Below are 16,055 nucleotides of genomic sequence, written 5' to 3' on the forward strand. Positions count from 1 at the left end.
TAAACCCCACACTGCTTCCCAAAATCCCTCTGCCTTGTCAGGTGCGGCTCAGTTGGTAGCACTCTTGCCTCTGAACTCTATTATTCAAGAAGGGAGGGAGACAGAAAGCGGAAAACTACAGGCCAGTGAGTTTAACATCTGTCATAGGGCAAATGTTAGAAGCTATTATTAAAGAAGTTATAGCAAGGCACTTGGATAAGCTCAAGGTCATCAAGCAGAGTCAGCATGGTTTTGTGAAGGGGAAATCGTGTTTAACCAACTTATTGGAGTTCTTTGAGGAAGTAATGTGCTGTGGATAAAGGGAAGACGGTGAATGTACTGTACTTATATTTCCAGAAGGTATTTGGTAAATTGCCACGTCAAAGGTTATTATGCAAAATAAAAGTTCATGATATGGGGATAACATATTGATATGGATAGAAGATTGGCTGGCTAACAGGACGCAGAGAGTAGGCACAAAGGGGTCTTTTTCAGGTTGACATGATGTAATGAGTGGTGTGCCACAGGGATCAGTGCTGGGATCTCGACTGTTTACAATTTGTATAAATGACTTAAATGAAGGGATGATTGGGATAGTTGCCAAATTTGCTGATGACACAAAAAAAGGTAGGAAAGTAAGTTGTGAGTAGGACATATGGAAGCTACAAAATATATAGATAGGTTAGGTGAGTGGGCAAAGATCTGGCAAATGGAGTATAATGTGGGAAAATGTGAAATTGTCCATTTTGGCAGGAAGAATAAAAGATATCTAAATGGTGAGATATTGCAGAGCTCAGAGGTGCAGAGGGATCTGAGTGTCCTAATGCATGAATCACAAAAGGCTAGTATGCAGGTACAGCAAGTAATTAGGAAAGCTAATAGAATGTTATCATTTATTGCAAGGGGAATTGAATACAAAAATAGGGAGGTGGTGCTTCAGATGTACAGGGCATTGGTGAGACCACATTTGGATTACTGTTGTTCAGTATTGGTCACCTTGCTTAAGGAAGGGTGTAAATGCATTGGAAGCAGTTCAGGGAAGGTTTACCAGACTAATATCTGGAATGGGTGGATTGTCTTTTGAGGAAAGGTTGGAGAGATTTGACTTCTATCCGCTGGAGTTTAGAAGAGTAGGAGACGACTTGATTGAAACACATAAGATCTTGAGAGGTCTTGACAGGATGGATGTGAAGAGGATGTCTCCTCTTGTGGGAGAATATAGAACTAGGAGTCACTGTTTAAAAATAAGGGGTCACCCATTTAAAACAAAGATGAGGCGAAATCTTTTCACTCAGGGGGTCTTAAGTCTTTGGAACTCTCTGCCTGAAAAGGTGGTGGAAGCAGAGTCTTTGAATATTTTTAAGGCAGAGGTAGAAAGATTCTTTGTATGCAAGGGGGTGATAGGCTATCAGAGGTAGGTAGGATGCAGATTTAAGGCTACTATCAGATCAGCCATGATCTCATTAAATGGCGGAGCAGGCTCGAGGGGCTGAATGGCCTTTAACTGCTCCTTGTTTGTACGTTCATATGAACCACAAGGTTCTGGGTTAAAGTCCCACTCCAGGGATTGAGCACATAAAATCAAGGCTGCCAATCCAGTACAGTACTTGAGGAAGCACTGCAATGTTGGAAGTGCTGTCTTTTGATGAGACATTAAACTGAGTTCCAGCTGCCTGCTCAAGTGGAGGTAAAAGGTCCATGGCACAATTTCGAAGAAGTGGAGGGGAGGTGCCTGGCCAATATCTAGCCTTCATTCAACATCCCAAAAATGTATCGCTTGGTCAATATTACATTGTTAACCATTTTCATTAAAAAATGTTGGTGGAATATGGATGTTCGTCCATAATGCCAACAGAAACAGCTTAAAGGAACTGTATATATACAAGTTGTTGCTTCCCAGCAAGATAAGAATCAACAGCAAGGATCCTGGCTAATTTTCCGCAAAAAATTGCATTATCCCTATTGCGCCGAGTTAATTCAGAATCAACCAGGATTAAATCAACAATTTTCTGGGTCTGTATAGTTTAGTTACACTGACTTTACCAATAAAACTATTGGGGAAGTTATATTGTTTAAAATGTTGTGTTATGACCGGTCCGCAGATGAGAATCCCCCAATTTGTTATGATCCCAGACGAGGTACCCAAAATTGTTATGCTCCCGGGTGAGGAGGGATGAACTGCCTCCCTTTCTTTATTCAACCCCCTCGGTTGGTCACAACAAGGTTAATTTGAAAAGGATCCCTTCCCTCACGGATACCTTTTCCCGGTCCAAACGTATTTATGTTTTAAAAGGTGCCAATTTAACCAGGCTGTCCTGAGTCAAAGAAAGAGTGAGCTATTAGTTACTAAACGTGACAGAAAATAATAAAATCACAACACACATACACACAGATTAGAAATGAGGAATTGAGTCCAAAATAAAAATTCAAAAGATGTATGAATCAGTCCTTTGGCTTGTCTGTGGGGAACAAACGGTGAAATGTTGCAGCCATTAAGTTGGGGTGATTCCGGTAGTGCTGACTTTGGCAGTTGAGCAGTTGGTTTGGAGGTTCTTGGTTCTGCAGGTTAGCTGAAAGGAGTTCTCCTGTTTCCTTTTTGACTGTGGCTTTGCTATCTGGCGGCTTGCTTCCAGCAATCAAGAGAAAGTTTTTTTACCTGCAAGAGCAGGGATGCCAAGTCGGTGTTCTTCAGCTGTGACCTTCACAGCACACACACATCAGAACAGAACACAAGGCCAGCACACAGAATTAGGATTGCAGTTGGCTTTTTTAAACCCCCTTCCTTGTGTATTCCTGAAGGGAAAAACAAACATGTCTTTCACCCAGATCAGTTTTATTTTCAACTCAGTCTGGGATATAACTCGACAGGAGGTGGTTTCCACTGAGATGGTAATAATTTTCCATTATCTCCGCAACCACAGAAGATTACAGTTCAGTTTGTTTGTATATTTTCCTTTGAAGAGCCTCTGTCTGAAATAGGCTGTGTCATATCTTTTAGGTGTGACATTCTGTTTTCTCTGATCTAGTTGGTCATGTAATCCACATAGGAATTTTCCAGCAAGTGGTTACTTTAGTTTCAGCCAGCTTTTGCTTGCATGTCCTTTTATTAAAAAGCACATGTCTTACTTAAAATTTTAATATGTCCATAAGTAATTTGGGGATAGGATCCGTGGTCATGGCAGTTGCAAATGACTAATAATTGACAAAATTAATCAACTTCTATTTTGCATTATCTATACTTGCGGTGAAGCATAGTCCATAATTTATTTTAAAAGAGAACTAGTTTTCATGATTAAACAAGAGAAAAATTAAAGTTTATGGCAAGGGAGTAGGCATGTGACTTTTGGCCCGGTTGCCCAATGGGAGAATAACAATGGCGCAAACTTGATGGGTAAACAGCCTTTTTTTGCAATGTAATATTTTATGATTCTATGATCATTGTTTCATATGCTTATTATTGAGCAGTCAGGTGTGGGGATCTACAAAGATATTTACAGAGACAGCATAATACTAAGTCCATGCCTTTCTTAATAAAAATAATAAACTCACTAAAGTTATACAGTAAATCTGAAGTCCAAGCCTAATCTTAATACAGAATCCTCAAATACAAGATTCCCACCTTTCTTTAGGACTTTTTTCACTTTGGTGTGGTTGCCCTCTCTAACAAATTGATGCAACTGCGACTCTGATGTATCAGCTTTCACTGTACCAAGTTGTACGGGGCAGGGTACAGGGAGCGGTACCAGGTGAGACATCCTAAGAAAAGTCAAATAAAAAGTAGGAACTCAGTATAAAATTAATTCAGTTAATGCCTGACATCTTGAATTTTTATATGAAGATGTAAAGAAAACACTGCATTTTGCTTCATAAATGTCTTTGATATTGAAAGTAGATCAGCGACACATCTTCATGCGATGTAGACATTTGAATCTCACCCGCAAATAGTAGTTAATGCTAGGTCAATTTAAATCTGAGATTGACTGACAAGCTTTTGTTAACCAAAGGTATTGAAGGTTATGGGGCAGGTATGAGGATTTCGGTCACAGATGGGCCATGATCTCACTGAATGGAGGAACAGACTCGAGGGGCTAAGTGGCTTACTCCTGTTCCTACGTGTTTCATGTATAGCAGAATTTTAACACAGCAGCAGGAAGTAGAAAGGAACCAAGGCTCAACAACAGGTCTGGGGCCTGGAAGTGAAACAGACACAGGAACCAGAAAAACGATAAAGCAGTGAGAAGAGGTTGAAATCAAAGGAGAAAGATGGAATCAGGACCATTAGGTGTCAAGGGATCAAAGTGAAGGCAAGTGAGTGGAAGAAGACCAAAACAGTGAAAAAGTAATTGACAGGAGCAAAGGAGCAGGAAGAAGGAGGTTTGAACTACGACAGTTTGGGAGCTTTGGACTGCAGAGATGGAGAAATGGAACAGGTTGGCAATGAGGCATTAGCAAGGCAAGAAAAAGTAGGAAGAATGGAGCAGCAGCTGGGGCAGAGGTGGAAACGTGGGGGTTTTGGTTGGGCTCGGAGGTGTCACCACTGAACAAAGACTGCCACATACAATTCAGCGGGAAAAATCCTGGAAAGAGACTGAATCTCATGAATATTCATTTAGTCATGATTGGCTTGAGTGAGGAAATTATGGGTTAAATCCCACTCTAAAGGTTTGGGCATTTAATCCAGTCTGATTAGAATTCTAATCCCTTCTATTTAAGCATTACATTGATGGAGCTTCTAAATGGAGGTGCCATCTTTCAAATGATACATTAAGCTGAGGCTCCATCTGCCCTCTCAAATGGATTGCCCTTTTAGAGAGATCCCTGGCCTACACTTATCTCCCAATCAATGTCACAAAAAGATTATCTAGTCATTGTCACATTGTTGTTTGTGAGAACTTGTCCACAAATTGACTGTCATATTCTCTATATTTACAACAGTGACTACACTTCAAAAGTAATTAATTGTTTGTAAAGCACTTTGGGACATCCTGCAGCTGTGAGAGACCCTATAGAAACAAAAGCTTGTGCTTTCTTTTTGTTCTTCATTTCCTTTCCTTCCATTCCATGTTAAGGATAAGGGTGTAAGGATAGGCCTAGCAACTACAGTCGAGTCAGTTTGACCTCGGCGGTGGGGAAGCATTTAAAAATGATAATCTGGGACAAAATTAACAGGCACTTGGCCAAATGTGGATACATTAAGGAAAGCTAGGAAGGATTTCTTAAGGGCAAATCATAATTAGCTAACTAAATTGAGTTTTTGCTGAGGTAACAGAGAGAGTTGATGAGAGTAACGTGGTTGATGTGGTGTACATGGACTTCCAAAAGGCTTTTGATACAGTGCCATGTTATCAGGATTGTCAGCAGAGCTACGACCCAAAGAATAAAAGGGACAGGAGCAACATGGATACAAAATTCACCGAGTGACAGGTAACAGAGAGAGGCGAACTGTTATTTTTTGGAGGAAGGTAAACAGTGGTGTTCCCCAGAGGTAGGTATTAGGACCACTGCTTTTCTTGATTTATATTAATGACCTTGACCTGGGTGTGCAAGCACAAGTGGTGAACTGTGCGGAGGAGACTGACTGACTTCAAGAGGACATAGACTGGCTGAAGGAATGGGGTGACTGGTGGCAATTCAAATTTAACGCAGCAAATTGCAAAGTGATGTATTTTGGTTGGAAGAACAAGTAGAGGCAATATAAAATAAAGGATACAATTCTAAACGGTGTGCAGAAGCAGAGGGACCTGGGGATATATGTGCTCAAATGGTTGAAAATGGCAAGGCAGGTTGAGAAGGTGGTTAATAAGGTTTACAGGATCCTCGGCTTTATAAATAGAGGCATAGTGTACAAAAGCAAGAAAGTTATGATGAACCTGTATAAAACACTGCTTCATCACAACTGGAGTATTGTGTTCAATTCTGGGCCCCCACTTTGGAAAGGGTGTGAAGGCTCAGGGAAGTGTGCAGCAAGGATTCATGAGAATTATTCCAGGGATGAGGGATTACAGTTACATGGATAAATTGAAGAACTTGAAATCTATAAGGACAAGAACAGTAGATGCATGGGAACACCATCACCAGGAAGTTCCCCGCCAAGCCACACACAATCCTGACTTGGAAATATATTGCCGTTCCTTCACTGTCGCTGGCTCAAAATCCTGGAACTCCTTACCTAATAGCACTGTGGGTGCACCTGCACCACATGGACTGCAGCAGTTCAAAATGGCAGCTCACCACCACCTTCTCAAGGGCAATTAGCGATGGACAATAAATGCTGGCCTAGCCAGCGACACCCACACCCCGTGAATGAATTTTAAAAATTGAGGGTTTTTTAAATAGCACAGTGCAGACTAGAAAAACCACAGTTCTAGCTCACAGCCCAGATAACTCAATGCTCTGTGTTAATACTACTAGTTTGAATACTGCGAGCATTTTTACTGTTCTTGGCACCACCACCTCAATGTGGGGGAAATCCCAAATCATCAGAGAACCCAGACCTAGTTTAATGTCAACAGGCTGAGACAGGTGCAAATTGATTGTAACCCTAAAAGTACTGAAACCCTGCAAATGGGTAACTGAGAATGATTTTTAATGCTACCCCCACCCCTGCCTGGGACCTTCTGCCACCTTTGAGATCTCCTCTCCCCTCCAAAATCTACTGCATCGCTCCTACTTCGTCACCCTGACCCTAACCCCCGGATTCTCTCTCTCTCTACCCTAATCCTCCGGTATATCTCTCGCTACCCTAACCCCCGGTGTCTCTCTCTCTCTACCCTAAACCCCGCTGTCTCTCGCTCTCTCTACCCTAAACCCCGTGTCTCTCTCTCTTTACCCTAACCCCCGTGTCGCTCTCTCTCTACCATAACCCCCGATGTCTCTCTCTCTCTCTCTACCCTAACCCCCACCGGTGTGTCTATCCCTCTCTACCCTAACCCCCCCCAACCGTGTCTCCCTCTCTCCCTAACCCCCTGGTGTCTCTCTCTACCCTAATACCCCGGTGTCTCTCTCTCTACCCTAACCCCCCGGGGTCTCTCTCTCTCTCTCTACCCTAACTCCGGGTGTCTCTCTCTCTCTCTCTCTACCCTAACGCCCGGTGTCTCTCTCTCTCTACCCTAAACCCCGGTGTCTTTCTCTCTCTACCCTAACCAACGGTGTCTCTCTCTCTAACCTAACCCCCGATGTCTCTCTCTCTCTCTACCCTAACCCCCGGTGTACCTCTCTCTACCGCAACCTCCGGTGTCTCTCTCTCTCTCTACCCAACCCACAGTGTCTCTCTCTCTCTACCCCAACCCCCAGTGTGTCTCTCTCTCTCTCTACCCTAACCACCGGTGTCTCTCTCTCTCTAACCTAACCCCCGATGTCTCTCTCTCTCTCTCTACCCTAACCCCCGGTGTACCTCTCTCTACCCCAACCTCCGGTGTCTCTCTCCACCCTAACCCCCAGTGCCTCTCTCTCTCTACCCTAACCCCCAGTGTCTCTCTCTCTCTCTACCCTAACCCCCGGTGTCTCTCTCTCTCTACCCTGACTTCCAGTGTCTCTCACTCTATCCTAACCCCCAGTGTCTCTCTCTACCCTAACCCCCAGTCTCTCTCTCTCTATCATAACCCCCAATGTCTCTCTCTCTACCCTAACCCCCCAGTGTCTCTCTCTCTCTACCCTAACCCCTGGTGTCTCTCTCTCTCTATCCTAAACCCCAGTATCCCTCTCTCTCTACCCTAAGCCCCGGTGTCTCCCTCTCTACCCTAACCCCCCGTGTCTCTCTCTCTCTCTCTCTCTACCCTAACCCCCGGTGTCTCTCTTTCTCTCTATCCTAAACCCCGGTGTTCCTCTCTCTCTACCTAAGGCCCGGTGTCTCTCTCTCTCTCTACCCTAACCCCTGGTGTGTCTCTCTCTCTCTCTCTACCCTAACCCCCGGTGTCTCTCTCTATCTCTACCCTAACCCCCAGTGTCTCTCTCTATCTCTACCCTAACCCCCAGTCTCTCTCTATCATAACCCCCAATGTCTCTCTCTCTACCCTAACCCCGCAGTGTCTCACTCTCGCTACCCTAACCCCCGGTGTCTCTCTCTCTCTCTCTCTCTCTATCCTAAACCCCAGTATCCCTCTCTCTCTACCCTAAGCCCCGGTGTCTCTCTCTCTACCCTAACCCCCAGTGCCTCTCTCTCTCTCTACCCCAACCCCCAGTGTCTCTCTCTCTCTCTATCCTAAATCCCGGTGTTCCTCTCTCTCTACCTAAGGCCCGGTGTCTCTCTCTCTCTCTACCCTAACCCCTGGTGTGTGTCTCTCTCTCTATCATAACCCCCAATGTCTCTCTCTCTACCCTAACCCCCCAGTGTCTCACTCTCGCTACCCTGACTTCCGGTGTGTCTCACTCTATCCTAACCCCCGGTGTCTCTCTCTACCCTAACCCCCAGTGTCTCTATCTCTACCCTAAACCCCAGTCTCTCTCTCTCTCTCTATCATAACCCCCAATGTCTTTCTCTCTACCCTAACCCCCCAGTGTCTCTCTCTCTCTACCCTAACCCCCGGTGTCTCTCTCTCTCTCTCTCTCTATCCTAAACCCCAGTGTCCCTCTCTCTCTACCCTAAGCCCCGGTGTCTCTCTCTCTACCCTAACACCTGGTGTGTCTCTCTCTCTCTCTACCCTAACCCGCGGTGTCTCTCTCTCTCTACCCTAACCCTCGGTGTCTCTCTACCCTAATCCCCAGTGTCTCTCTCTCTACCCTAACCCCCGGTGTCTCTCTCTCTCTCTCTACCCTAACCCCCAGTATCTCTCTCTCTCTCTCTACCCTAACACCCAGTGTCTCTCTCACTACCCTAACCCCTGGGTCTCTTTCTCTCTCTACCCTAACCCGTGGTGTCTCTCTCTCTACCCTAACCCCCGGTGTCTCTCTCTCTCTCTCTACCCTAACCCCCAGTGTCCCTCTCTCTACCCTAACCCCGAGTGTCTCTCTCTACCCTAACCCCCGGTGTCTCTCTCTCTCTCTCTCTACCCTAATCCCTGGGTCTCTTTCTCTCTCTCTACCCTAAACCCCAGTCTCTCTCTCTCTCTCTATCATAACCCCCAATTTCTTTCTCTCTACCCTAACCCCCCAGTGTCTCTCTCTCTCTACCCTAACTCCCGGTGTCTCTCTCTCTCTCTCTATCCTAAACCCCAGTGTCCCTCTCTCTCTACCCTAAGCCCCGGTGTCTCTCTCTCTACCCTAACACCTGGTGTCTCTCTCTCTCTCTCTACCCTAACCCCCGGTGTCTCTCTCTCTCTAACCTAACCCTCGATGTCTCTCTACCCTAATCCCCAGTGTCTCTCTCTCTACCCTAACCCCTGGTGTCTCTCCCTCTCTCTCTACCCTAACCCCCAGTATCTCTCTCTCTCTCTCTCTACCCTAACACCCAGTGTCTCTCTCACTACCCTAACCCCTGGGTCTCTTTCTCTCTCTACCCTAACCCGTGGTGTCTCTCTCTCTACCCTAACCCCCGGTGTCTCTCTCTCTCTCTACCCTAATCCCCAGTGTCCCTCTCTCTACCCTAACCCCGAGTGTCTCTCTCTACCCTAACCCCCGGTGTCTCTCTCTCTCTCTCTCTCTACCCTAACCCCTGGGTCTCTTTCTCTCTCTCTACCCTAAACCCTGGTGTCTCTCTCTCTCTCTCTCTACCCTAACCCGCGGTGTCTTGCTCTCTCTACCCTAAACCCTGGTGTCTCTCTCTCTCTCTACCCTAACCCCCGGTGTCTCGCTTTCTCTACCCTAACCCCCGGTGTCTCTCTCTCTCTCTACCCTAACCCTCGGTGTCTCTCTCTCTCTCTCTACCCTAACCCCTGGTCTCTCTCTCTCTCTCCACCCTAAACCCCGGTGTCTCTCTCTCTCCACCATAACCCCTGGTGTCTATCTCTCTCTACCCTAACGCCTGGTGTCTGTCTCTCTCTCTCTCCACCCTAACCCCTGGTCTCTCTCTCTCCACCCTAACCCCTGGTCCCTCTCTCTCTCCAGCCTAACCCCCCGTGTCTCTCTCTCTCTCCACCCTAAGCCGTGGTCTCTCTCTCTCTCTCTACCCTAACCCCGGTCTCTCTCTCTCTCTCCACCCTAACCCCCAGTGTCTCTCTCTCTACCCTAACCCCTGGTCTCTCTCTCTCTCTCTACCCTAACCCCCAGTGTCTCTCTCTCTCTCTCTACCCTAACCCCTGGTCTCTCTCTCTCTCTCTACCCTAACCCCCAGTGTCTCTCTCTCTCTCTCTCTCTACCCTAACCCCGGTCTCTCTCTCTCTCTCCACCCTAACCCCCAGTGTCTCTCTCTCTCTCTCTACCCTAACCCCTGGTCTCTCTCTCTCTCTCCACCCTAACCCCCAGTGTCTCTCTCTCTCTCTCTACCCTAACCCCTAGTCTCTCTCTCTCTCTCTACCCTAACCCCTGGTCTCTCTCTCTCTCTCTATCATTACCCATGGTCCCGCCGCCATTTTGGATCCTCTCCAACCGTCGGTTGGGGATCCGCGGCTTTTTGTAAGTGTTTGTTTTTTTAGAGAGTCCCGGTTAGATGTTGATGGATTGTTTGAATTTACCTCTTTCCTAGCTTTTCCGCCCGGCCACCGTTTCAGAATTTCTATTTCAATAACACGATTTTTTTTGTTTTGTTGCGCGTGTAAAATTTGGCGTCGCGGCCATGAAAGGACACGCGGTCCCGGGACGGCGGCGTCGGGAGAGCGGAGATCGCGCACCTCCCCCAGCGCCAGCTCCAAACGCGACCCTCCCTCCTGCTTCAGCTCCCCCTGTAGGTACCTCCCAGCATTGCTCCTTAAAAAAAAAATTACCTGGAAAAACTCAGCAGGTCTGGCAGCATCGGCGGAGAAGAAAAGAGTTGCCGTTTCGAGTCCTCATGACCCTTCGACAGAACTTGAGTTCGTGTCCAAGAAAGAGTTGAAATATAAGCTGCTTTGGGGTGGGGGGGCGGCGGAGAGAGAGAGAGGTGGGGGGGTGTGGTTGTAGGGACAAACAAGCAGTGATAGAAGCAGATCATCAAAAGATGTCAACAACAATAGAACAAAAGAACACATAGGTGTTAAAATTGGTGATATTATCTAAACGAATGTGCTAATTAAGAATGGATGGTAGGGCACTCAAGGTATAGCTCTAGTGGGGGTGGGGAGAGCATAAAAGATTTTAAAATATTTAAAAATAATGGAAATAGGTGGGAAAAGAAAAATCTATATCATTTATTGGAATAAAAAGGAAGGGGGAAACAGAAAGGGGGTGGGGATGGAGGAGGGAGCTCAAGACCTAAAGTTGTTGAATTCAATATTCAGTCCGGAAGGCTGTAAAGTGCCTAGTCGGAAGATGAGGTGTTGTTCCTCCAGTTTGTGTTGGGCTTCACTGGAACAATGCAGCAAGCCAAGGGCAGACATGTGGGCAAGAGAGCAGGGTGGAGTGTTAAAATGGCAAGCGACAGGGAGGTTTGGGTCATTCTTGCGGACAGACCGCAGGTGTTCTGCAAAGCGGTCGCCCAGTTTACGTTTGGTCTCTCCAATGTAGAGGAGACCACATTGGGAGCAGCGAATGCAGTAGACTAAGTTGGGGGAAATGCAAGTGAAATGCTGCTTCACTTGAAAGGAGTGTTTGGGCCCTTGGATGGTGAGGAGAGAGCTGCTCAGTTATCTGGCCGGGGGGGGGGGGCGGGGGGCAAACCATGTTTACTCTCCCTTTTGTTGTTGCTGTTATTCATGAATTGTAATAGTTCAGAAGCCAACTCTAGCCAGACCTCAACTGAAACAACGCCAGTTTGAAAATTATCCCTTTTCTACCTTGCTTTTAGATAAGTGTAGGTATGTATTATCAGGAAAGGATGGACCTGCTGGGTCTCTTTTCTCTTGAAAAACGAAAGATGAGGGGTGACCTAATAGAGACCTTCAAAAGCTATGAAAGATTTTGATAGAGTGGATAGGGAGACAATGTTTCCTCTTGTGGGGTAGAGCACAACTAGGAACCATCAATAGAAGGTAGTCACCAAGAAATCCAACATGGAATTCAGAAGAAACTTTCTTCAGCCAAAGAGTTGTGAGGTTGTAGGACTGGCTACCACAGGGAGTGGTTGAAGTGAATTGTATAGATGCATTTAAGGGGAAGCTAGGCAAGCATATGAGGGAGAAGGGAATAGAGGGTTACAATGAAATATGGTTACAATGATATATTAATATGAGAGGAGGCTTGAGTATATCTCGATTGAAAGTTATGAAATGTCACCTTAAATGTCTGCCACCGTTCTCTATTATCTTACCTTTTAAGCTATTTTCCCATTAAAGTATAGCCAACTCTATCTTCATAACCTTGTAATTGCTTTTATTAAAGTTTAAGACACTAGTTTCAGACCGAAATTTCTCACCCTCAAACTGAATGTGAAATTCTATCATGTTCTCAGTATGTGGGGTGCTTCAACTGTTGCTATAGAGGAAAACGTAGCAGACAATTTGTGCACAACAAGGTCCCACAAACAGCAATTAGACAATGACCAATTAATCAGTTTATCTCATGGTGGTTGAGGAAAAGATGTATTCAAAAAATTGATTGTTCTTCTTCATACAATGTCATAGCATCTGCAATATACGTGGAAATGCAGAAAGGGACTCAGTTTATCATTTCTTCCACATACTAGATTGGTTCCTGGGATAAGAGGGGTGTTCTATGATGAGAGGCTGAGTACATTGGGTAACAAGGTACCCTGAACCTTGTTGTTTTTCCATGGCTGGGGAATCTAGATCATGGAGGCATCGTCTCAGGATAAGGGGTTGAACATTTAGGACTGAGATGAGGAGAAATTTCTTTACTTAGAGTGTTGTGAAGCTTTGGAATTTGTATGCTCCATTGCTGAGTATATTTAAGGCCAGGATAGGCAGATTTTTGGTCTCTCAGGGAATCAAAGGATACGAGGGTCAGGCAGAAAAGTGGAGTTGAAGCAGAAGATCAGCTATGATTGTGTTGAGTGGTGGAGCAGATTGGAAGGGCTGAATGGTCAACTCCTACTCTTATTTCTTATGTTCACTCTGACAATGCATCAATGCCTCATTATTGCATTGAAGTGTCAATGTAGGATTTGTGCCCAAGTCATGGAATAGAGATTGAATCCTTGATATTCTGAGTTGAGCTCAGGAATGCTAATATTGAGCCAAGCTGACACCATGAACATTGGTTATTAGATCCATTATTTTAAATACACAGAAAATAGACAGTATTGTACATAGTTAGATTAGATAGCTCTCAAATAGGTGTAGAGCACAGGCTACGATAACCAGGATAGAAATCTCACAAATGTGATCTTCATGCAAATAATTGATGAAAATTATACCAGTGAACAGTTTACTTTGTGCATGGTCTAGGAATCCATTGCTTTGCTGACACCAAAAATTTCCTGTCATAAGTCTGGAGGAGGAGAGTGAGATTCTACCTGTCGACAATTTCACCAAGAAAGTTCTCATCTGTATAAATCACTAAAATACCAAGAGGAGTAATTCTTTTGTGACTGTTGAATTGCTTTTAAAAATTAATTGCTCTTTAAGATCTACAGATCAGTCATGATCTAACTGAATGACAGAGCAGGCTCAAGAGGTTGCTTCACTCTCCATTTTCCTATGTAACTAATCTGCTTACAAATCAAAATAATCTTAATTTAATAAAATAAGTGAAAATTGGATTCATTCTGTTAGTTGTAAGGCTGTGTTTGCTGCCAACATGATGCATGCACAGTTGTATCATTTCACTCCATGATGTCACTGCGAGCAATAGAGATCAGAACTCTATTCATTCCCCCAGCCCCAGTGTGATACTTGTCCTCTCCATTTAGTTTCTTGTTTCTTTTCAGATTTTGGAACCAGAAAGGGCTATTTTATTCAGCACAAAATACAATATGCATTTTCCCCTAGGTAATTTCCTTTAGCTTTATCTTTTTCTATGGCGTGCACCACTTCAAGCAAGTTGGCATGTACATAGAGTCTGGGGATTTCAAATTCCCTTTACAATGCAATAGAGATTTTCATACTCCTGATTCTGAAGCTACTGAATCACCTGGACGCAACCACAAATATTAAAAGTGGGTTGGGAAATGTAGCTGGCTCCTTTATGGGAATGTGATCCTCCTCACCGGATTTTTCTTGATGCTCTGTACCTGGATGATTCAACATGCCCAAGTTAGGAACACAAGAAATCTATTCCATCTTTATAAAAATCCAATGAGAATACTAAATATATGGATCATATTTTATCTAGCCTCAAATTCTGTGTCAATTTAAATTTGTACATCTATTTTCACGTGTTGACAAGATTCAGCTTTAGGTTTACTACACATGCATGGACAAGTGCACAGGCGCAGAGGGGTGTTGATGGTCATCTTGCGTTGGCTGGAGACACAGTGTAGTTGTAAATGTTAACACTAATAAAATGTTAACACAAACTTAACTTTAGCCATTACAATGTATGTGATCTTTCATTGATTTCTATTTGGTATTCAGTATTCAACTCATGGGGCAAAATTTTACAGCAGTGGGATTTTATGTTCCCGCCAACGCCAATGAGGTTTAGAATATCTCGCCGCATTTTACAGCCCCGTCCCCGCCGAAAGGAGGCCGTAAAATTCTGCCCATGATTAACGTCACACAACCTTCCTGTGTGCAAACAGGCTCCCAGGTTTGTCTGAATTTTTTAAAAATTCATTCACGGGATGAGGGCTTCGCTGGCTGGGCCAGCATTTATTGCCCATCCCTAGTTGCCCTTGTGATGGTGGTGGTGAGCTGTCTTCCTGAACTGCTGCTGTCCATGTGGAGGAGGTACACCCACAGTGCTGTTAGGGAGGGAGTTCCAGGATTTTGACCCTGCGACAGTGAAGGAACGGCGATACCTTTCCAAGGCAGAATGGTGAGTGGCTTGGAGCGGAACCTCCAGGTGGTGATGTTCCCATCTATCTGCTGTCCTTCTCCTTCTAGGTGGTAGTGGTCGTGGGTTTGGAAGGTGCTGTCTGAGGAGCCTTGGTGAATTCCTGCAGTGCATCTTGTAGATGGTACACACTGCTGCTACTGTACATCAGTGGTGGAGGGAGTGAATGTTTGTGGATGTGGTGCCAATCAAGCGGGCTGCTTTGTCCTGGATGGTGTCTAGCTTCTTCAGTGTTGTAGGAGTTGCACTCATCCAGGCAAGTGGGGAGTATTCCATCAAATCCTGACATGTGCCTTGTGGATGGTGGACAGGCTTTGGGGAATCAAGAGGTGAGTTACTCGATTCCTAGCCTCTGACCTGCTCTTGTAGCCACAGTATTTATATGGCTAGTCCAGTTCAGTTTCTGGTCAATGGTAACCCCCTTGATGTTGATAGTGATGGTAATGCCATTGAACATCAAGGGGCGATTGTTGGATTCTCTCTTGTTGGAGATGGTCATTGCCTGACACTTGTGTGGTGCGAATGTTATTTGCCACTTGTCAGCCCAAGCCTGGATATTCTCCAAGTCTTGCTGCATTTGGGCATGGACTGCTTCAGTATCTGAGGAGTTGCAAATGGTGCTGAACATTGTGCAATCATCAGCGAACATCCCCTTTTCTGACCTTACATTGGAAGGAAGGTCATTGATGAAAGAGCTGAAGATGGTTGGGCCTAGGACACTATCCCGAGGAACTCCTGTAGTGATGTCCTGGAGCTGAGATGACTGACCTCCAACAACCACAACCATCTTACTCTGTGCTAGGTATGACTCCAACCAGCGGAGAGCATTCCCCCTGATTCCCATTGACTTCAGTTTTGCTAGGGCTCCTTGACACTCAGTCAAATGTGGCCTTGATGTTAAGGGCAGTCATTCTTAACTCACCTCGGCAGTTCAGCTCTTTTGTTCATGTTTGAGCCAAGGCTGTAATGAGGTCAGGTGCTGAGTGACCCTGGCGGAACCCAAACTGGGCATCAGTGAGCAGGTTATTGCTAAGCATTTGCCACATAATAGCACTGTTGATGACCCCTTCCATTAATTTACAGATGATTGAGAGTAGACTGATGGGGCAGTAATTGGCCACATTGGATTTGTCCTGCTTTTTGCATACAGGACATATCTGGGCAATTTTCCACAC

The 16,055-nt window shown here is 45.2% G+C and overlaps 1 long non-coding RNA gene across 1 annotated transcript; it reads right to left on the reverse strand.

Annotated features, from left to right (window-relative positions):
- Positions 1–1,140: 1,140 nt before the first annotated feature.
- On the reverse strand, positions 1,141–10,696 carry LOC121283549. Its single transcript, XR_005944283.1, has 3 exons — positions 10,527–10,696; positions 3,599–3,735; positions 1,141–2,772 (listed from the first exon to the last, which is right to left on the reverse strand). It is a non-coding gene; the product is annotated as an uncharacterized LOC121283549 (long non-coding RNA).
- Between the last annotated feature and the right edge of the window lie 5,359 nt (positions 10,697–16,055).

The sequence above is a fragment of the Carcharodon carcharias genome, chromosome 10 (assembly GCF_017639515.1).
Source record: "Carcharodon carcharias isolate sCarCar2 chromosome 10, sCarCar2.pri, whole genome shotgun sequence".
Taxonomy (NCBI): Eukaryota; Metazoa; Chordata; class Chondrichthyes; order Lamniformes; family Lamnidae; genus Carcharodon; species Carcharodon carcharias.